Source organism: Tympanuchus pallidicinctus, unplaced genomic scaffold (genome assembly GCF_026119805.1).
Source record: "Tympanuchus pallidicinctus isolate F22 unplaced genomic scaffold, pur_lepc_1.0 scaffold10, whole genome shotgun sequence".
Lineage (NCBI taxonomy): Eukaryota > Metazoa > Chordata > Aves > Galliformes > Phasianidae > Tympanuchus > Tympanuchus pallidicinctus.
Window position 1 is genome coordinate 19,330,451 of NW_026294619.1, and position 18,102 is coordinate 19,348,552.

General features: G+C 42.4%; 1 long non-coding RNA gene across 1 annotated transcript; it reads right to left on the minus strand.

Moving 5' to 3' along the window:
* Positions 1–15,208: 15,208 nt before the first annotated feature.
* LOC128072993 (uncharacterized) lies at positions 15,209–17,533 on the minus strand. Its single transcript, XR_008202581.1, has 3 exons — positions 17,299–17,533; positions 15,600–15,798; positions 15,209–15,383 (listed from the first exon to the last, which is right to left on the minus strand). It is a non-coding gene; the product is annotated as an uncharacterized LOC128072993 (long non-coding RNA).
* Between the last annotated feature and the right edge of the window lie 569 nt (positions 17,534–18,102).

Sequence of the window (18,102 nt, forward strand, 5' to 3'; positions counted from 1 at the left end):
GAAAGATGATTTTCAGAATGTACATGGAAGAGAATGCTGAGGCATGAGGGGAGCACTCAGCTACGGCACGATCAGCAGTATGATTGCTTGATAGTTCTGGGAAGGCCTCTCCCATTCCTATGGGACTGTTGCCTGTGGACAGTAAGGGCCTTGGCTTCTGTTTCTGTGGTTGTCTTCTTTTTCTAAACAAAAGCTACGTGTAATTATACCCACATGTCCATTGTAAACACTAATGAGGCAGTATCCCTATCCAGTGCGGACAAAGACTGAAAGCAGGCAGTGGAATTATGCAATTTCAGACTGAATTGTGCTATTTCAGACAACCTATAGTTTTGTCCCATGATGTCTAGTCAACAGATATACATCATTGCTAATTGGCTGCCTGGTCTCATCTTTCCATGGTTGACAGATAAAAGTGTGAAACAGACTCCTCTAGGTTTTAGGGCCAGGAAAAAAACTAAAGTTCAAATAATTTCCATGTGTTTTCAGAACCTGAATACCAAACAAAGCCTCCAGTGCTCCTTACAAGAAACTTCCACAGAAAGATTTTTTTCCGCACAGTTAACTCACTCAATCCTGCCCTTTTTTTCCAGGAGAAAAAATAAATAAAATAAAATAAAATAAAATAAAATAAAATAAAATAAAATAAAATAAAATAAAATAAAATAATAAAAAAGAGAGAGAGAGAGAGAGGGGTGGAAGGAAATTCGGAAAGAAAAGAGGAAAAAAAATGGATGAAGGGAAAAGGGGGAAAAGGGTGCCCTGGAAATGGAACAGCAAAAATTCTCTAATACAGTGTTCCACAGTAGATCAGAAGAGAAGGTAACATATTTAATACTCCATCCACAAAGAGAATAGACAGGGAGGGAGAAGATCCTTTACTCCTCTAAAAAGCAATAACAACAAAATCAATGGCATGAGATCAAAATGCTCTGGGAGCATCTAATTTTTGCAACTACTAAAGAACTGAAGTACTTTTCAACCGAAACCAGGAGTTTTTATTTTCCAGAACTTACGTTAGCTGTACTTGCCAATGATCAGCCCTAAGGAAGTTTCTGTATTTCTACCAGAACTGAAATGACAGTACACTGCAGTTCATGTCCTACTTGAGAGTGTTCTAGCAGAGTTCAAGAGATGAACAAGTGGTGCTGAGACTCACTTTATCTTTCATTGGCTCTTTAATATATGCTGAAAGCACTTTCCTGTGCTATCACAGCACGGTGATGCAGAGGGTGCTTTACATCCTGCACTCGTATTCCTATGCTGCATGCACACAGTTCTTGTTTGCTTTGAACAATGATTTCTTACTTCAGGCTTCAGAGCCAGGCTGTGCACTTTCTGCTCCCAAGCTAGGACACCCAGTTCTCCACACCGCCCAGCTGCAGGAGCCGTCTCTGCTGGCACAGGTGTTCTCATATTTCAGAAGTGCTTTTTTCCACTTCCCTTCTGACCTGCTCCCTTCTCAACATTTGTGGGCACACAGTGTTGAGGGTAAGCAACTGTACTAAACATGTGCTGTAGCAGGGAAGGCAGAAGAGGTGACTTTAACTGTGATGTAACAGAGTGGTCTTTCCCAGCCAGAATAGTGCATTGAGGGGAGGCTGAGGGGCTGGGGTTTGCTTAGCCCAGGGAAGGGACAGCTGTGGGGGCCCTGATGGCCACCTACTTGTCCATCCATACCAGCAGGACAGGCATCAGATGTTGGAACCACAGCCTGTCAGCAGTAATGGGACACAGTGACTGTAAATTGAAACAAAGGGAAGTTAAGCCTGGATAGAAGGAGCACTTTCGCCTGTGAGGACAGGTTGGCAAGGGATGAGGTCACCCAGAGAAGTGGTAGAGGCTATGTCTCTGAAGACTTTTAGAAGTTTCCTGGATGAAGATTTGAGTAGCTTGGTCTGATCTCACAGCTGACCCTACTTTGAGCTGGAGATTGCGCTGGAAATCTTGGTATCCCATCTGACCTAAATTCTCCATGATGCTTTAAAAGGGAATAAAATTGAGCAGTTTGGTGAGCACTTGTCTTCATCCTTTTACATAAGATCCATGATCTTAGGATGAAGCAGATATTTGCTTCTTCAAAGTACTCTCATTCCTATCCAAGCAAAGGCTTTGGTGTCCCCAGCACTTCTGCACAAAGAAGGACCCCTCGGGAGAACAGGTTTTGAAACATGGGAGTGAAGCTCAGTCTGCTGTCAGACATAGGCTGACCTCTGCATCTCAAGGTAAGATCTTCCCGTAATTGGCAGGCAGTGTGCCATTTGTTGCTGACAAAACAGAACCTATACTGGTTACTGCCAAAAGCCGTAGAAACTTAATTGTTTAATGGAGAGATTCTCAACAAACACCCTGTAACACAATAAAATACATTTTTAAGACATCTTTGCAATACCAGTATTTAATAATGGCTTTCATATGAAAGGTACTTGCAGATGCGTACATACTGTTTCAATTAAGGTATAAACAGACATAAAACTATTTAAGCAGAAAATACAGTGTATTTTTGAACGGCTCGTAATTCAAGATCATAAAACAGGGTGACTGTAGCTCTCACAGCCTGCTACTGGTTTAAATTCAACTAAGTGATAACAAAGCTTACCACCTCAATTCAGTAAGTGAGTCTCTTGCCATTCCTCCAGCTACATTATGGAGACTGCCACCACACTTCATGTCTTTGCATGCTTCTCCACAGGAAGGCTACAATCCAAAAAGCCAGAGGCTCTCAAAGGCAAAGTAGTCTCAGGACCAGACCAAGGCAAACAAAACCAAAAGACTGCCAGGGGAGACTTAAATTCATTTTCCATCTGTGTTATTCAGTGGATAAACACAAGACTTAATTTTCTAGAGGGACAGATTCTGAACGCAAACATGTTCTTTGGTAAACCTCAAAGTAAGTGAACAGGCTTTCCATAATTCACAGCAGAAAAATACAATCTTGTATTCTTTTAAAGCCTCAGATCAATGTCATTAGTGGTAACAGATATTACTGAAGTTTGAGAGCCTTTGTTCCTATCCATATTTAGCACATGCATTTGTAAGAGGAAGAGGGTGGATTCATCTCATACATGTACATACCATTATTTCCAGTTATCCTCAGGGGATGCGTTAATCATTTCTCAAACAAACAAAAAACCAAAACCAAACAAAAATAACCCAAACAAACACCCCTACCACCCTCCCCCACCCCCTCCTACAATTACATCCATTGCACTAATGGTAGGTGCAGGTAGATATGCTATGCACCTTCCCACTGTGGATGGCCAGAAGCACTTGCCACTTGGCCCTCCTCTAGCAATGAGGGAGGGTGAGAGGGCTCTGGGATGCAGTTGGCTTTAGCCTCCCTGGTTAGAAGTGGTTCAGGCAGTGTATCTGATACCACATGCTGGAGGCTGGGGGCTTGGGTCAGTGCTGTAAAACCAAGCTTTCCAGATATACACCTGAGTATCATACAGAGCAGCAAAACTACATAACTGAATTAGGTATAACGTGTAAGGGAGCCTAATACTGTGAGAATGAGAAAACTGCTGGTAAATTATGCTAAGTAATATCTTCTATCAGCATGTAAATCACTCTTCTTTGTAAGCAGTCACCAAAGCATTCTCAGAAGAAAATGAATAGATCTGATTTATGTCTTCATCTACGGTGAAGTCACTAAAGTTCTTCTGAGTTACATGTTAAGGTATAACATTTTTATACTTGTACAAACACATACAGTGTTACATATTCTGTCGCAGTGATGGGCTGAATCAGATAAGATGTTTAATATACAGTTCTGTGTTGAATGTTGCAAGAGATTTCACTCATCTCCTTGTTTCTGTCATAGTTTTGGTGGGAAATTAAAAGTTAATTTTACTTCTGTCCTTTTTGCCTTTTTCCTTATCAGCAGCGCCTCCCAGGCATGCTAAAGCATGCTGAAAGTGACCTTCAGTTTACTCATATCATCCTGACACAAGTGATTTAGCCTCCGTACTTGTAGGAGTAAACATAAGAAACATCCACTGACTGACAAATATTTCATCAGAATTCACACATGGCCATACATTCACTCGCAGGCATAATGGGGAGGGCATTAGATGATGACCTCATCAAGGAAAATATCATCATTTAAGTTCAGCACTACTATCTACACACCACTAGTGCCTCTTGCACTCCCAATCTATATCTTTTTGACTTCCATTTAAAGGTTCCTATATTTTCTGGCCTATTTTACGTGCAGCTACTGGGCATTCTGTTGATAAAGATGCTGTTGAACATGGACACAGATCTTTAAGTAAACCTAATTACATCACGAGTTTTCTGATTTTTCAAACTTGATCCCAGGGCAAGGGCACAAGCAAATCTGGAGTGCTTAAAATACAGAAATTTGACAAATGAGGTGAGAAAGAGTACAATTTCAGAAACCATACCCAACAGAAGATGTGCAGACACACATCCCACATTCACCTCATTTGAGTCTTGTATTTTCCATTCCAGCAATAATTTCATTGGTTTCTATGCTCAGAACATTGGGCCATAAAGTCCAGAAGTGTTATCTGTGTACTGACGGCTATTCCTACAAGGATGTCCCTTGCTGGACTGGACCTTGGAGGGCAGCTGAAGTAGTTTTTAATGTGTTAATTAGCTTGTCACGTGGAGATTTCAAGGCCTTCACATCAAGACGAGGGCGGTAGCTTAATAGAAAGGATGCATATGCGACAAGCAGCAGGGATTAAAAAAATGAAGGAGATAAGGGCTTTAGTCATCAATTAGGTGTAGAAAATTCTGGCATGTAGCAATAAGCTGAGTCAAATAGAGATGTTGGAGATACAGGACAACTTTCTTTGAAAGAGTCTGACACTCAGAGCATCAGAAAGTATATGCTGCATTTTATGCGACAGAAGTAACAGCATTATTAGGAAAGCTGATTTCAACAACACATGTTAAAAACTCAACTAATATTGTAACAAATACAGCAAACATCATGAGGATATGGATACATAAGTAAGAAGAGGTGGATTTATGAGTGTATAGATTTATAGTGTATAGAGAAAAAAGGTGTATATGATAAAAAAGACTATTTCAGAGCCATCACATCCAAGACACACTCAGGACAGCTGACAAACAGCAACCAAATTCAGCTTTGTCTGCAGATGTCATCTATACCAACTCCTATCTGTCAACTGCTTATGTAGGTGTTTCCCTGCGTGCAATACAGCTGCAGTATTCATCTGGATGGCACCAAAGGGACCTAATCAAGCTCATGACAGAGAAGGAAACAGTTAATTCTCCCTTATGGTTGCGTGATTTAATGCCTACAGCATACTGCTTACAGCTGCCCATGACATTTCAGTGTCATGTCATATTGACCCGGGTTGCCTCCCCTGCTGACTCCGTGGCAGATAAGGAACAAACCCACTAGAAGTGCCTGCTTGCTCCTAGCCTAGCAAGAGTGCCCCAGACAGCTCCTTGAGTATTCAATCAAAGCAGGAAGCTTACAGATCTGACCCACTGTCTGTTTAGGGCTAGCTCCTCTTTGCTGAGAGTATTTCCCATCATCTAGTGAAAGAACTGTCAGAGGAAGCACAGTTTGTGTCTTTAGAAAAATACCTTGCTCTGTAGTACCTTTTTATCACGTACAATGAGAAAGAAAAATCCCCTAAGTCAATGTGAACCTCTTTCTGACTCACATTTACCCATTTCCAAGACCTTGCAAGCCACTGTAAATCTTGACAAGCTATTTTCATTTTCATGTCAGATCCGCATTTTGAGTCAACACTAACAGAAGAAAAGGTCACAGAAATGTGACCTGGCTACTCAACCTTTCAAAAGAAATTTCTCATTGTATTCTAGGGTGGAAAAAAAGACAGTCAGGCACCGGCCATAGATAAAATTGTTAACAATCCTTCAACAAAGGGAGCCATTAGTGATCAAGTACAACAAAACCAATAGAAGAGTCAGAGTACTTGGATTTGCACTTAGTTTAGCATTTGGAATGAAGATCTCCCCTCTAAGGGAGAATTGTCATTGCAAAATGCCTTGGCAATTTTACATACACTCACACATTTATTACTTTTTTTTTTTTTTTTTTTAAATTCAATTACCAAAAAAACCCAAATTTTTGGAAAAACACTTTTTGGAGAGGTACTACCTACCACAGCCATCTCATTTAGCTGTGTGAGAGTGGGGTTCAAGACTTGTATATATAACTACTTGTACATACAGCTACTAGGAATATGAGGCAAATTCTCAAACTTCAGTGAGATTGCACAATGGCAAGAGTTTGAAGGAGTCAAGGCTAAATCACCTGATGCTGACCTGAGCTCTTTAGTCTCAGTCCTTCTCTGTTACTGTTTTGCTATTAATATTTACAAAGAAGGAAGAAGTCCTAGCACTGGATGTGCAGTCAACTTCAGCACATACTTCAACCCTGCTGCAAGTGTTTCAGGCCCACAGGTGTATCAGAAAGTGAGAAGGCTGGTGGAGGCACATTCCTGAATCGGAACACAGACAGACCATGCAAACAAGGAGCCATTTCACGTTTCAGAATGGAGTTGCATTAGGAGCACTTCTCTCACTGCACGTGCAGAGAGGTCTTCTTCAGTAACAGAACCATTTAGGACAAGAAATAGATTTGGGGGATTTTTTTTTTTTTCTTTTGAAAACAGAACTTAAGTCTAGACTTATGTACTTGAATCAGAATCCATTTTCTAGTAATCCAGTCAGGGATCAAAAACATAGCCTGTAACTAATCTGGGTCATCTAACTTGTAGCTTTAGTTTTGAGTGTCACATTCCTACAACAAATAATTGGTTACAGAAACTACTTGGCAAATCATGCTATGTAACAAATAAATCAAATGGAAGTGGAAACAAAACTAACAAAGTAATTCTAGCCAGCAAATGAGTCTCATAGCCCTACCTAGTGATTTCTCTTCAGCTGAAGAAAGAGCATACAACTGAATAATGGTGATGGGGTTTTCCCCTCCTAATTGTTTTTGTTTAATAAGGATGACTTATCAGCAGCCTGCTAGCAAAAATAATTGTAATTACATTTTACACACGCTTCATGCATATCGTATCTAAAATGTAATTAAGCACAATGAAACACAGTGTTTCTATCTCCATTTTGAAAGCATCACCTTCTTCCACAGCAAACTCTAAAATGTTTCCATTTTGGGAACTGATTTCCAAATAGCTTCTTCTCCTTATGACCAGTTGCTACTCTCCTGCAGGGTGCAGACTTAATAAAGGGCCTACACAACAGCAAAAGACATATATTGGAGTATTTTGACAGATACACAGCAGTCAAATCCAAATCCAATTGAATCCAAAAAATTAATATCAACTCCCTTAGCAATTACTTTAAAAATGTAGATTCAAATGTAGGAGTTAAGAATAAGTGATATTTAACAGCTCACCTAATAGATTAAAGATTCCAACTATCTTTATAAACTCTTTTATTCCATCTTCCCACTTTTTCCTTATTTCTTCCACTTGCTTTACCTATTATTTTTGCTTCTTTCCCCCTTGCTGGTCTACCCTACACATCTCCATACATGTAAAGTCTCCCTTCTTAAAGGTCTTCTCTTTCTTTCCTTTTAGCTGTTTTCAGCCTATTTTCATGGCCTCCATCTTGTCTTGTCTCTTTCCTATCCAGTGTTTCCTTTCCTTCTTTCTTCCACTTGCAGTCTAACTATGCAAAGGATATCTCCCTGCAGTCACAGCCACTCTGGTTTCTAAAACCACCTGTGAATTGATAGATTAATCACCCCTTAGAGAAACCTGACAAGGAGTATAAATGCAGTTAGAAAATTATCTTAGTCAAAATATCTACTATCAAGCACAATATTTTTCCAAAGTTCACCGCGGCAAACACTCAGTTTCAGACCACTAATTCTCCTTTGCCATTAGACATCTCTCTGCAATAGTCTTTATTATCTTATTTTCTTCAAGAAACAAGAGGCAACTTTAAACCACATATAAAGAACTCAAATAGCATTGTATAGTGCATTTCCACAGAACTATCTGGGACTCCAACTGCCACTGAAGAAATTGTTTGTTCTCATTCAAGCTCAAAGAGACAAAGGTTCAATGTCCTCTCAAATTCCTCAACACCCTCAAAAAAAATAATAATAAAAAAAAAAAAAATCAACTTTATTTTTTCTGCTCATACCCAATGCAGGTGATAGGAATTCAGACTTCAATTTCATGCAGAAATGTCTCAACTTAAGTACATGCAGTCTTCTCCATTCACAGTAAGAACTGTGCATTCCAGTCAAAGTAAACCTACTTCAGAGGCTATTAGAATTACATCACCCTCTGCTTCACCTCTGCTGACATCAGTTTGGCTAAGAACACAGTTGAGGGATTGCATGGGACAGTTTTCAGGCTCCTCTACTCTCCATGCAGTTTGTGCACCAGACTGGCTTTGGGGTTAGGGGATCACTTCTTGTATGTGTTGGGTTTCCTTCCCACATAGGTGGAGAAGGAGCAATTATAGTCGACGTTGAAGACAGGGCAGCACTCCTGGCTGTGTGCTGTGGGCTACCCCAGCCCTGCAGATACGAGAATTGGGTCTCAGCCTTAAAGTGCAAGGTTAGTTCTACTCCATGCCCTGACTTAGTATTGGTTTAGTCTTGTCTTCTTCCTCTTACTCTCAGTAAAAACTCTGGCATGTTTGTGAATGCTAGCAAAATGCAATTTGCTCTTCTGGCTTTATATGCAACAACCTGAAGTAGCAGTTTCCACAAACATATGCCTATAACTTGAACATAGTGAACTAGAGGCCCGTTCTCATTATCAGATTAAACAAAAGCCCTGCCTGTGTGTCTATTTATGGTACATCTAAGTAACCTGTGCCATGGCAGCTAAGCAGAGAGGAGAAAACACTGTACACCAGCACAGATCAGACAGCAACACTTGTAAGACAAGCACAAGACTGCATATCACATCCCTGTCTGGTTGCTGCCATAACCCATTTATGATTTGTACCTGAAAGCTGTACAATATGAAAAAGTTTTATTAACATGCCCGAACTGCAGCCTGTGATGATTTTACACTTGCAATAACAGAACAAGAACAAAAAGCAGGCAAGAAAAATGCAAATAAATATTTAAAGAAGAAGAAGAAATAAAAATTCTCATTGAAATTAACACTGTAAAATACATTGCCATAATCCAACCTAAAAGGAATGGACTCAGCACAAAGAACGCCTTAAGCAACCTCAAAGAGGAAAAAAAAACATCAACATTTAAAGTACAGAAGCAACTCAGTGTTTGCCATCAGAAGACTTAGCAGTAGGAAAACACAGACTGGGTAGCTGCAGAGGTGAGTATGCCTGGGCAGGTGTGGGTCACCATCACCCTTTGCTAGCTAGGGCTGTGCTCCTCAGCTGTCTCATTCCCCTGGTGCCCTGCTGAGCCCTGTACATCTGCCTTGCTTTCCCACCATGCCACAACATGTTACAAAGCAGACAGCACTGCTGGGGGACTTTTTTGCAGGAAAGTGTGCTGCAAAAATAACCTGCTACTGTAAGCATGGTGCGCCAAAATCTTGTGCTTTAATTAACAGATCACCCAACTGTCTGCTCCCATGTGCAGTTTGTTGCACATGGAGTTCAGTTTGATGGAACTAGCATGAAACTGAAGCCTTCAGAGCACACGCCACGTGGCATTGGAACCACAGCGCTACTTATTATTTTCATAAATCCGCTCTTATTGCAAAGTGCTATTCACCTGGGTCTGAAGTTTGGGGTCCCCAGCACACGAATGAGAGATACTGTGTCACAGACAGTGTGTGTGCTCCATCCCTGAAGCAGCTGGAGAAGAGTCCACTCTCTCATATGTGCAAGTGCACCAGTATGTTGAGAATTCAAAATCAAAATCAGGTACATCTCAGGAGGGAAGGAAATACCCTACAGCTTTCAGGTTCTCTTCTGCTTAGTGAGTTAAAGTTGCTCTTCTTTAGACTTCCACACTTCTGTTGTATGTATTGGAAGTCTGATCAATTACATAGATTGCTCCAAAAGTAACACTTCCTGTTTATTTCTATGGAAAATACAACAGATGCAAAGAGCAAAATAATATTATTTGATACAGCGAAATTCTCAGCTACAAAACACTACTTTTCAATATACTCATCACCATTAGTTATGCATTTTCACAAGTGATAAAGAGGAGCCGGAGTGCCATGCTTGTAAAAATCTACACGAGTGAGGGTGACCCACTGTTGCTGTCATCACTGCAGAAATGTGCTACCCACCACATCACTGTGCTCACATCCACTGTTTGGATGCAGATAAGTTTGAGAACCCATGTACTACGGTATTCAATTGGCTGACATCATCAAAAGAATTCTCTCAATTATTTTTCAAGGGTCTTGGGACTCTGGAGAGGTCCCAGTCAGCTGGCAAATGATCCAATTTTCAAGAAGGTCAAGAAAAAAAATCCTGGTAATTACAGGCCTCCCAGTCTCACTTCAGCGTCTGGAAAAATTAGGGAGAAAATTATTCTGGGAATTATTGAAAAACATCTCAAGACAGTGAGGTCATTGGTCACAACCAGCATGGATTCATGAGGGGAAGGTCCTGTTTCACTAACTTAATTTTGTTTTATGACAAGATCACCCATCTAGCTGACCAAAGGAAGCCAGTTGGTGTTATCTTTCCAGATTCAGAAAGAAAAAAATGCCTGGCACACAGCTGGACAAAAAATGTGATGGGTGAGCAAGTGGCTGACAGCTTGAGCCCAAAGATCTATAGTTAGTGGGGTTACATCAGGCTTGCAGCCAGTCACTAGCAGGGTTCCCCAGGGCACCTTTTTAGGGCCAGTTCTCTTTAATGTTTTCATAAGCTGGACTGGAAAGTGTTTTGGGCAAGTTAGCTGACAATACTAAATTGTAAGGAACTGTTGACTCTGTCAAGGGTGGAGAGGCCTTGCAGAGAGATCTAGCCAAATTACAGAGCTGGGCATTCACCATCTACATGAAGTTCAACAAGAGCAAGGACCAAACTCTGCACTTGGGAATGGGCAACCTGGGCTATATATACACACTGGGGGATGAGATGCTGGAGAATAGCTCCTTGCTGAAAGGGAGCTGGGAGTTCTGTTCAACAGCAAGTTTAACATGAGTAACAGTGTGCCAGGCAGCCAGGAAGGCCAACAGTATCCTGGGGTGCATCAAACATGGCACTGCTGGATGACTGAGATGAATGATTTTGAGCTCCATGCTGGGTGCATTTTTGGGCTCCATGTCAGACACCATTATGTCAGACTGCCCCTCTGCTGCCATCTGTCATATGGCACCAAAATGTAACTGAACATTTGTGAGAAGGTTCAATTTTTACTGCCATACCACCAGCATCCACCTCTGACATCGTGGGCCAACATAATAAAATAGGAGGCATTGCTTTTGTAGCAGCTTTCATATTTAATGTGTTTTTTAATATGTTCCTTGGACACCTTTCTCAAGGGACATTCAATCTGACAACCAAATACTCTGATAAATCACAGAACTGCAGTGAGTTGTCCAGAAGGAACGGTTCACTGACCAAAGACATCAGTGATGGCATTTTCAGTCAAACAAGTCAGGAAATGTTCCAATTTGCCCCTTCAAAGATCTCCTGGAAACAACCAAACCTACAATTATGGTAGCTGAAGAACATGATCTGTTTTGATTACGCATTCTTACAAAAGGTGAGAATGGCAGGGGTTTGGATCTTACAGCCCATGGTGCTCCATCTCCCTGAGCAGATCCAGGGGCCGAGCGGCACTCCATCCAATGCAGCTACAGGCCTTCAGGCACGCACAGGAGATATCCTAACCCCCGATCAACCTTTGTCTCTGCCTCTCCTACTAAGAAAGGGGATTAACTGGTAGGATAATCAGACATTGTTTACTCTGCTATAGCTCATGTAGCAAAAGATTAAGGCCAAGATGTTAGTAAGTGGGATCCTAAAGTTAGTAAGCCCATACTGAAGCACTTAAATAAATGCCCCATTCTATTTATTTTTAAGTCGCTGACCTCCCCATTGCTCCTGGAGGCTTGGTTGTTGCTCTCTAAATGCAGACGCTCTGATAATCTGACCTGTATATCTTGAGCCAAGATTAGAAGAGTATTACTGGAATAAGAAATTCATCCTAAGGAAGAATTAAAAGTTTGGAAAGAGTTAAGAATAGACAATCACACTCCTCTAATGCCAACTGAGTCAAAACTCCAAGCAAAGTAGAGAAGGAACAGTGAAATGCTAAGTGCAGATGCTTCTTCTATTTGCATTTTAATAATTCAAGAGCTGTATTTATTTATTCATACTAATTGACCGATGAAGTTATGCTGTGGAATAGCTGAGGAGAAACTAATTGCTGTCTCATTTTATTTTAATAGTATATTAAAACTCAGGCGAGACTGGAGACCTCTTCTCGACTTGTCCTGATGTTATCTGCCCTGAGACTCTGGCAGCTGTCCAGAGACTTGTCTGCACTGATATTTAGGACTAACCTTAGGGGTTAGATTAGGTGATAGTGCCTTTGGCTGTAATGGACCACAAATACGAAGCTTGTTTCTGTTTTATATCATTTTTTTCCTCCTTTCCATTTATCTTTTCTTCATTTATGTTCTGTTATAATTTGCTCAGACTGCGCAAAGAAGCCTTAAAGCAGGTGCAGATGAATTCTGAAAAACCCAAACAAGACCCTTTCATACCTTTGGAGTAATTGGGATTTAACTGCAGTAAATCCTGACTATATAATGCAGGCATTCCCAAGCATTTCCAGAACCTCATAATAAACACTCCCACAAGCAAAATGAGACAAAAAAAAAAAAAAAAAAAAAAAAAAAGAGAAGCACAATACTTGTTCAGCTGTACAGTGCTCTCCATCAACTCCTCATCCTCCAGCATTTTCCCTACACAGTTCCCATGATCTCCCGATAGCTAGGTTTTTCCTCCAAAGAAAAGACTGGGCAATTTAGGGACATGGTTTAGTGAGCATGGTGATGATGAGTTGATGGTTGGTCTAGATGATCTTAGTGGTATTTTCCAATCTTAATGATTCTTTGATTCTCTGACTCTACAATTCTATGATTCTATGACTGGGGACCCCACAGCACACCCCTCTCTTTCTCTCACCCATTCCAGCCCAATTGCCACACACAGGTTCCTCATTATCCAGGGGGCCACCAGTATGGCTAACAATAGAGCTCTTCTGTTCTCTGCCCTGCAGCCAGGGCACAGAGTAGTGGGTGAATGGGCAGCTGCACTGTGCCTTGGTGCTTGGCAGGGTCACGGGAAAATTTGAAAATCTGACAGCATCCCAGCCCCTTGCCTCACATTTCTTTGTGGTCACTGTGTTACAGATACACTATCCCATGACAGTGAGCCTAAGATTCGCACCCCTTACCAGCACAGCAAGTGGACAGCACCATCAGCAGCGTGTGGTAGGGTGAATGAATCCCCATGTATGCCAGGCTCAGCTTATAACCTGGCTTATACTATACAGCTAGGCAACAAGCCAGTGCACAAGAACCTGGCGGCATACGTGCCCTTTGCATAGATACAAATAAGCTCAGCAGGTAAAAGGCAACAGGAAGGTAGGTCCTCTGAGTGCAGAGTCTTTCATCTTCCAGATAAAGGACAGACGTAAAAGCAGCCCACAATCCAAGTTGTGCACATTCTTCCTTTGAAGCTCTACCTATCTCCCAGCCCAAACTTTGCCATTTCATGACCTCATTACCTTCCAAGGTCTACTCCTTCAGCATTTAGTCCCTCTGTGGAGTGGCAAGCACTTTCCCTCCCTTCTCAGGAATCTTAATGAACCTTTTTTTTTTATTATCTCAGACATACCAATATATTCAGTTAGGTTTGTTTGAGTGCCATCAAAGTTCTCTTTAGTAGCAGCGGTTTTTTTTTATAGCTGATCATACACAAAACATAAATGCATATAACTTGAGCATCCATGTCATACATGCAGCATAACATGCAGAGCTACACGGGTACCATGTTATTTCGTGAGAAAGATGGCACTCACTATTTTGAACTATGTTAATCCTACATTTACAAAAACTTGGCAAGGACTTTCAAACCCTCTATATGTATAAGCATGATGCCGAAGTGTCTTCCGATCATCGTTCCAGCCCTGATACTTAACAGCTGGGCCAAAAATGCTTCCCTGGCCCTTCATCACTGTTTGATTTCGCCAAGACCAACTGGTTCACATCAATCAAAAAGGCCACTTCAGTAGGAACTATGTCTCATAATTTAAAGAACTGCAGACCTATTTCTTTCTGAGGTGTAAAAAGGACTTGCAAATACTTGGGGAAGGCTGGATGCACAGGGACTTAGCACGGTCCTGGCTCCAAATTTGAGCTTGTCACCCAGCTGCAGCTTAGAGCAGGCAGAACCAGCATAGGACAGCCAGTACTTCTTTTGTAAGATCACCTTTACAGGTATCTTAACACTTTGCTTTTACACACATGTTCTTGCTTTTCTCCCTCAGCCCCTGAGAACCTTAGCAACCCTCTGCAGGTTGGGGGAAGAGAGCAGCCTGTGCCTCTGGAGCTCATGATTTCACCTGTCTGGTATCACTGATAGGATGGAGAGCCTGGAAACTAATCCAGGCAGCAAAGGAATAGTCCCAAGTCTCTCCTGATTGAATGTTAAGAGTTACCAAATGCTAATATTGGAACTATATCTATGCCTAACATTAATCTGAATGTTGAATTCATCTTTAATGGCAATTAGATAGATCTCTGGGGAATTCCTTTTAAAACCAAACTTAAGGGGTTGTAAAATGGAATTCTGGGGGGAGAAAATAATTCTAGAATAAAATGAAGTAGAACTGACTGCTTTGGTTTTGTTGATTGTATTATTAGAGGATTAATATATATATTAAAAAATAAAAAAGAAAGTCAGAATTCATCATTTCGTGATTTGTTGACATCAGGCATCTTCAAACAGCTTTTCCAGCATCTCATTCCCAAGTAATGAAATTTCAAGGACTGACTGGTGCCGTAATGACATCCTTGGACTGTGATAAACAGCAAAATTGCTCCTCAAGAGCACAATTCTACAGAGTACCTAACGTCTCAGGTCATCAAAAAAGGCTGAAATCCCTGTGGGTGAAACTGTGATGCCACCTGGACCTAAGCAATAGCTTCACCAGGACTGTTTTGGATTTTTCTCTTCATGGTGAATGTTGAAAGCCAAGGTGACACAATTCTGTGAGGAAATACGACAAAAATATATGTGAGGTGCCTCATTATGTTTATTCAGGAAAATAGATATTGCTAATTTAAGAAAACAGTCAGATATGAGTCAAATGCTGAAGGCATCTTCCAGCAGTCTCACCACATCCTCACCCATGCACTGGTGGTCTCTCCAGAGCAGAAGATTCCAATTTTGTTGCCAAAAACCTGATGAGTAAGAGTTTGACATCACTCATTTCACAGAAAGGACAGAATTACCCTGTGCTTGACCACACGCAGGCCCACAGCTCTAAGTCTAGAATGGAAGTTCTTCCCTACATCTTCAATATTTAGACTTCGTGGGAAGCTTTCCACAATATCCAGAGATTGAGGAACCTGAGGGTTGTGTTTTGAGTCATGATTTAACCACAGTGAAATACTCACAGGGCATATGCATTTGCAGAAGTAATGGTCCGTGAGAAGACATCTGTGTAAATCTCTAAAAGGTGAGGTAAGTCCTCTAGCATCCGACGCCCTGACACGGAACTATGCAAAACCGAAGTGAGCAGCTCTGTGGGCAGGAAGGCCACATGCTGATAGCTCCAGAACAAGAGTGAAGGTCACATTTTGCTGTTAGCAAGCACTACCTAGAAAAACAATGCAGTACACCTGCCCTCTGAAAAGAAATTCCTCATTTACTTGCGTGACACAAGTTTTAACACATTTGTAAACATGAAGAAGTTGAATTAACCGGCTCTAGAGAGCATTACAATAACTCCATTACCTGCAAAATTACTGAATAATGCAAATATTTTTGAGAGAATATTTCAGCTCTCATGCCAACATTGGCTCAAGAACAATTTCAGACTGATAAATGCATTTTTCTTACTTGTGCAGAGCACACGAACACAATGGATCCTACCTGGGAGCATGGGGCGCTCAGCACATCTCAGCAAGGAAGGCATTAGGGTTGTGTGAAGGCCTTCCTAACTCTGGGCTTGCTCCTTCTTGGTCCTGTCTCTACCATGGCCAATGGCTAATGCCATCACCCTCACAGGGCCACTCATAGTGGTGTCCAGTCCCAGTACTGGAGATGTTCAGGATTCCTCACTGGAATGGGAGGAAACAGCCCCAATGGGCTGTGAAGCTAGGGCCCTAATATGCTAAAGCGAAGGTTTTTTCCACGTAATCTTTACCATCTGTTGTCTTGCACTGAGGTTAATATTAATAATTTATAGGTCTTCTCTTAAGGCTGAGGAAGAAGCAGAATGCTAAGCTCTAACACAGAGGCGGCATCAACTTTTTTTAATGAGATTGATGTTGCTCCGCACGATAGCCTCACCCAGGGAATATATAGCGCTGTTCAGCTTTCTGTTGCTTTGCTTTTATAAATCTTTTCCTGAAAACTGTGGCGCGAGGTATTTATTTTAAGTCTGGCTCCTCCGTTGCTTCTCGTCTACTAAAATAAGGTATGCGGCCTATCTGGTACATCAGCAAAGTGCACTCAAAGGTCACTGGTGAAGCATAAGCTAACAATATAAGAAGCATTATAGGATGCAGTCACTGCCAGGCAAAAGGCAGGGCTCTGCTCCTGCCATGCCAGTGACTGTGTGGCTGAAGTGGCATAGCTGTGCTACCAGTTTAAGCCGGCAGAATCTCCTTGCTATATTTAACCTTGATTTCCTCAGAGACTAAATATGCAAATCGTGATATGTGACTCGCAGCAAACACGGCTTCCATAAGAGAGAGCTAAGTTATAGTTCCAAACAATCAAATCGGCCTTTCCTACTTGCAGGGCTTCGCTTTAATCCCTTACTAACGGGATTACTGGCAGGCTTAGGGTTTGTGCCATCCGGCTCCCCTCGCACACACACCAACGGAGCTGCTCTCACAGGGGGACAGGTGGATTAATGGCCTCAGTCACACAGTGTGGCGATAAGGCTCAGAACCAGCCGAAGGGAGGGATTCCTGGGCAAAAAGGGACAGCTGGGAGATCGCTATCACAGCAGTGCAGCGCCCAAACCCGCAGACAGAGCGCTGCAACGCGTGGGAGACCCTTCTGCTGCTAAATTGAAAAACAAAACAAACCCCCTGAAAGATAAACAAGTACGGCACAGGAATACGCCTTTCCATTAATGAACACTTACCAGAGGATAAACAAGCAAAGGAATAAAGAACCGGGGAAGCTCAGAAATGTGGAGGCATTTGCTGAAACACAACTCCCCTAAGAAACGCAAAGCTCTGACAGACTGTTACACAACCTTTGATTTCTTTTAATAACAGTTGAAGGTCAGATGCCAGCGCTCTTCCTGGAAATCCTAAAAAGACTGGGTGGCTCCCCAAGTTAGCAGAGCCCTGCCAGCGGCACATTGTGCAACGCGGAGCCATTGAGCGCCGCGGATCGCGTTTCCCCCAGCAGCTGACTGAGGCACATTGCAGCGGGAAGGCCGCGCTGGCCCAGCGGCACGTAGGGCGGCCGCTGCTGGGTCAGGCAGAACCCCCGCGCGCCGCCGGGTTACCCGAGTTCGCGCCCGGCTATTGACATTCAGCGACGGTGCTTACTCATTACCGGATCAGCAGGGGACCGTCTGGCTCCGGGAGGTTAACCCTTCCCGTGCCCCGCGCTGGGTGCTTTTAAAGAAATAGGAGCTCCTGCTGAACGGCAGGGCGAGGGTGGTGGGGAAGAGCTTACTTGGAACGGGGAGGGGGCCAAGCGGGTGGCCCCGAGGAGCCATCAGACTACGAGGACAAGAGAAGGGACGCGGGCAGCTGGCCTCCACCTGGCCGGTTATCCACTCCCGTGTTAAGCAAGCAGGGGCAGGGGGTGCTGGCTGTAAAGGAAAGGAAGCATCCCACGGTGCAGCATCCTCCCAGTTAGGATGCCTGCATGTGAGGCAAGGGCCGCTGCCACCTCTCACTGCAGATGTTCGTGGGGTCACCGCAAGTC